Genomic DNA, 5730 nt, shown 5'->3' on the forward strand with positions numbered 1-5730 from the left:
TTTTTACGTAGTTAATTAAAAAGAACACAGCACACATAGCATATTTTAAATAAAAGTATTTTTGTTTGCTAAAGAATTATTACTGGAGTCAGAGGCTCAGAGTTGCAGAATGCATTTAACTCACTGGTTTCGAATTCAAAGGACCGTATTATCGCGATTCGTCCACTAATTCTTCTTTGATGGAATCAATAATTAACTTTTTTTTTAATGAGCAGGCGCACCTAAAAGAGTCATTTAACCTACTTGTGAAATAATAGATTTTTTTTTCAGCTTATAAAAAATGCAAAATGAAAGAAATCATATGGTAGTTTCTTGGTAAAACCATGATTTTTAATGGAAACGGCATGTAGTATCAATATGTTATCTCAACTGTATCATGGCTTTAAGAACAAATCAGCAACTGTTTTGAAATTCACACAGAAATTAATTTCTGAATTCTTCAGTAAAACTTATATGTTATGAAGTTATGATTTTCTTATAAATTAATTTAAAAAAAGCTCAAGTGAGGTACGGGTTTATTTAACAACCTTGCCCTTGTGTTATAATCATTATGACAATGTTCCTAAGTAAAACCGCTCATTGTCTAGCATCTCGGTGACATTATATTGGATTTAGTATTTAAATGGCTTGAAACGTTAAACATGTTTTTCATCCACATTCAAAGTATATTAGTGCATAATATTCGTGTACTTAGAAGTAGATTCACTGACCTGAAGGAATCCTTAAAAAATAAATAAATACATACATAAACACGCACATTTAAAAATAAAGTCATTAAAATTTTGTTACGAAACATCGAAGGCTGCGGGGGGTAGGGGGCATTCAATTTCCCGTGCCCCTCCTAAAAGATTTTTCTGTGTCCGCCCCTGTTCACAGACATTTTGCAAAGCAAGATGAGTGTTTTACCGCTCGGCCACCAAAGCCGGTCTACGTTTCGCTAATAAGAGTTTACCAGCTTTGCGCCGATGTTTTTTTTTTTTTTTTTCCCGCATGTATTTTACACAAAACATAGAGCAAGGTTCCTCCAACAATATGAGTTTTGAAAAAAACTATACTAGACATTCCCTCTAGAATTCGTGTAACGTTACACCCATTAATTCTGGTAGCCTTATACATTTGTTTACAGTGAGTGAGGTTCATATGACAACATACTTTTTTCAACACTTTTGATCCCTTCCCCGCCTCCGCCCCTCCAATTTTTTAAAAATCACTAATGTCCTAAAACTTTGCTTAAATTTTCTTATAAAAAATGCGCGATGTCGCACTTTTTATAACGTAACCCCCCTCCCTCCCCCTTTGTCACATACTGTCACTATTTCCCTAACCCCCTTCCTCTCCCTCAAAGCATGACATTATTTGTGAAGAGCTCCTTATCTATGAGAAGAAATATGAAGTAACCGCAAAATTTTTGTTTTTCTACGTCATTTTTGGAACGCAATTGAAGCACATTCGTTTGGATTCTTGCGAGCTTTAATTTTTATTAGTAGTAAACCTTATAGCTGTGTATATAGAAAAAAAATAATTTTAATTTCAAGAATCTTATTTAAAAACTTTTTACAAATGTTAGATACATATGTTTACTTTTATTTTGTAAATCGTTTTCTTATTTTCAAGAGCTTCAAAGGGTTACGACACATCTATTTCAACTCGAATATACTCAATTATAAAGAGAACTTTCGTGTATCTCTATCTTAAGATAATTCCTGTCCCATCTTATCTTCGAGCAATCCATATTCTTTGAGTGTTTTAGTCGAAAGATAAGGTATGCTAGACGTTAGAGATTATGAAATATGGGAGGACATAAAGCAATATTGTTTTTCTTTTTTTAATGTTTTTTACTAAAATAATTCAAACAATCAAAAGATATCAATGCTTTTGTATTTAAAATATCGCAATGAAATATTAAATTTTTGACTTTTGATCATGCTATACAATTTTCCAAAATGGGGTGGTTTCCTTCAGTCAAAAATACTACTTTTAGTCATTGAAATGGACAGAATGAGCAAAAATAAATAAATAAATAAATAAAATAACACAGACCCAGAAAATACTTTCATTTTCCCAACAGTTTTTTTAATTATTTTTTTTAAATGTCCGATTTTTCAAACGAGGCGTGGTCTTGATGACGTCACAAATGATGCACTTTGCCGTATCTTTTACTACGTTTCCACGTTATGATAATCAAGCAGCGAATTAAATATTGCGCTCTACGCTTGCTATCAACCATATCGTTGCCAATACACGTGAGTGAAGATGCGAATTTAATTTTTTGCACTGTGAATGGCAACACTGAATGGCATTTCATCATTTGTGATGTCATCGGCAGAAGCCGTAAACAATGAAAGCTCTCCGATTTAAGTATTTTTTTTTTAAATATTAAACTTAAACAAATTATTTGAAAAATGGTTACATCCTATGTTTTTAAGCATGCTCTTTCAGAAAAAAAAATACTTTTAAAATTTTGGAAACGACCCCATTATTCTCAGTGTTAAATGAATCATTAGTTCGTATTACTTACAAAATGGTTTCTCTTTTAAATAATTATCTGAATCATTATTTAAATCAGCAACTGACAAAGTCGGGCATTGTTTCACATTGTTAGAACTCTAACCACAAGTGAAAAAGCTTGTTTCAAAATGGTATTAAGTCATTTTTTTCTCCGTTCAAGGAAAAAACGCTATTTTGTTATGTAAGATCGATTTTTGAATTAAGGGAAAATACCCTTTTTTTTCAATGTATCTATGGATGATACTAGGACAACATGAGGTTAAAAAAATAGAGTTGTATGGTCAAAAAATATAAATAACTAGTATAGTTGTTTAAAAATAAATTTATAGTTTAAAAAGCTAAAAAAAAAAAACACGCTTTTATAGCAATATGAACTAAAAAGTAAAAAATAATCTGGATGTTAAGTATGATAAAATAATTGACCGAACACTCAACTTTAATGTAAAAAAAAAACTGTGGAGTGCTGTCTATTTACATTTTTGCAGGGACAGCAAATGGAATAAATTTAAGACAACTGATATGAAGCACCCCACGCTTTTATGCTTTTTTTTTTTTTTTGCATAAAAGTTAACCGTTTGGTCAATTATTTAATAATACTTAACATCCAAAGATTATTTTTTACTTTTTAGTTCATAGTGCTACAAAAGCGCATTTTTTTAGTATTTTAAACTATAGATTTATTTTTTATTTTTTAGCTTTACTTGTTTTATGAATATCTATTTATTTTAACTTAATTCAAGATTTTTTGCATCAACCCCCCCCCCCCCCCAAAAAAAAAACGACTAAAAGGCTCGGGTAACATTCGAAACGGGGATCTCTTGGACTCCAAAACGAACCATTATACTCCTTAAGGTGTAACAGTCGAGCTCTAAAAACGCTCAATTGCTCGGATAAGTATCCTGTCGAGTACTTGTCTAATCCAACTAATCCATTCCAGTCACAGTCATCAATGTACGTATGTGCGTCAAAATTATATTGATATAATTACTTCCTTACTAATAATAAAGCTGAAAGTCTCTCTGGATGTCTGGAGGATGTCTGGATCTCTGTGACGCGCCGATTTTGCCGATTTTCATGAAATTTGGTACAAAGTTAGTTTGTAGAAGGGAAGTGTGCACCTCGAAGCGATTTTTGAAAACTCTATTTCGTTCTTTTTCTATTTCAATTTTAAGAAAAGCAAAATTATCATAAGATGGACGAGTAAATTACCAAGTTATCATAACGTGTAATCGTAACATGGGCAAGCCAATTGGCGAGAAATTCACCATACACTTTTTGTAAAAAAAATAGGCGAACCAGAAGACCTTTTAATTTTCTACTACGGGCAGAGCCGTGCGGGTGCCACTAGTATTCAATAGAAACAATGTTTAACAATGGCAGTGATCGACAATGAATTGCCAATTGAAGGCTTACCTACATTTTGGCATGAAATTAGTTTAAAAGAATCAACTCCCGATCTAATGACCTTGAAACATTGAAACAAATTTTATCTGATGCAGAAAAATCAGGAGCTTCTACCGATAGTTAATTCTAATTCGTGCAAGCATTTTTCGTTCTCATATTAATGGATTTATGCAAAAATGATTAAAATTGGAGTAAACAAATAACAATGTGACACGATTTTTCTAACATGAATAATTCTACGTGTATTGAATTACTTGCACAATTGTAAACAAAATTGCCAAATGATATGGATTTCTAACACGTCACGTTTCGTAGTATATATAATATTTTTGTCAAAGCTACGGACAAAAATGGCAAATAGTTTTTGAATTTAAAAGTATTTTTCCCAAATCGAGTCATGCAAAATTAAAATCAAGGCATTTTTGTCAACCCACAAATTCGCAACTCCAGAGCTCGAATACGCTATCTTGCGGTGATTAACAATACTACCGAAAAAGGTAAAACATTCCGTTCCATGTGTTTTCTTTGGGGTAAATCATAGACTTCAGACAGTTTGTGGTTAATGTAATTTCAGAGGAATAGAAAAGAATGCTTCCCACAAACACGATGAAAAATTACTCTCATTCACTATGCTTCAAAGTAAGGTATAAGTTCCGGCATTTGTTTCTTTTACCTTTTTCATCCATCATTAGACTGTGGCTGCAGCGCCCTCTATAGTTTATTGTAATTGCGAATTCCGCAAATTCTTTCAAAAAAAAAAAACTTTTCAATTTTTTACGAGGGTTAAAAGAGTGCGCGTCCCATCCTTTGCATGCGCTAGAAAAAAGTTTTTCCTCTCTCCTGTAAAATCCCCGTAATGTGATTTACGTCCTTCTGGCTCTGAGGTACAGAATTGGAAAGATCAAAACTAAAATCGACAGCTAACCAGGAAAGCACACGATAGTTTAATAATGAACAAATTTGAAATAAGTAGCAATATCGAAAGAGCCAAGCAAAACATGTTTCTGGACGTTTAATTACTTGTCCTCACGTCCCCGTTACCGAAATATGAGGATTTAAAGCCCGAATTACTGGGGTATATACTGGGGTCGTTTCCGAAATTTTAAAAGTATTTTTTTCTGAAAGAGCATATTTAAAAACATTGGATCTGACCAATGTTTTAAATAATTTGACCAAGTTTAATATTTAAAAAAAAAAATACTTTAATCGGTGCGCTTTCATTGTTTATGCTTCTGCCGATGACATCACAAATGATGAAATGCCATTCAGTGTTGCCATTCACAGACCACAATATTTATTTCGCATCTTTACTCACGATATGGTTGATAGCAAGCGTAAAGCACACTATTTAATTCGATTATCACAACGTGGAAACACGGTAGAAAGATCCTTGTTATTAATTATTATTATTATTCTATAAATTTCAGTGACTAAAAACAGTACTTTTGACTGAAGGAAACAACCCCATTACTAAACATCTTATATGACAGTGGAAATCAAACCATAAAAAATGTACTTTTGTGTACAAAAAAACATTTTTTTACGAGTAATTCTCAATCAAAAAGCTCTATCAAGCTCTTCCGTGCACGTATTATGTCGAATAAATAAGTTGGTTGCTTTATCATAAAACTCTAGGCACATATGTGCCCGATAATTACAGCCCTTGTATATCAACGTCACCCAGTATCAACTGTACCCAGTCTCCCGTATAATTATTTGGATGAGAACTATGTCCAAAGTATCAGTGTGCATTTAGTTTACGAGAAGTAGAATTTTATGCTAGATTAATTTATTGATTCATTTATTTCTTCAACTTAG

Source organism: Uloborus diversus, chromosome 4, assembly GCF_026930045.1.
Source record: "Uloborus diversus isolate 005 chromosome 4, Udiv.v.3.1, whole genome shotgun sequence".
Lineage (NCBI taxonomy): Eukaryota > Metazoa > Arthropoda > Arachnida > Araneae > Uloboridae > Uloborus > Uloborus diversus.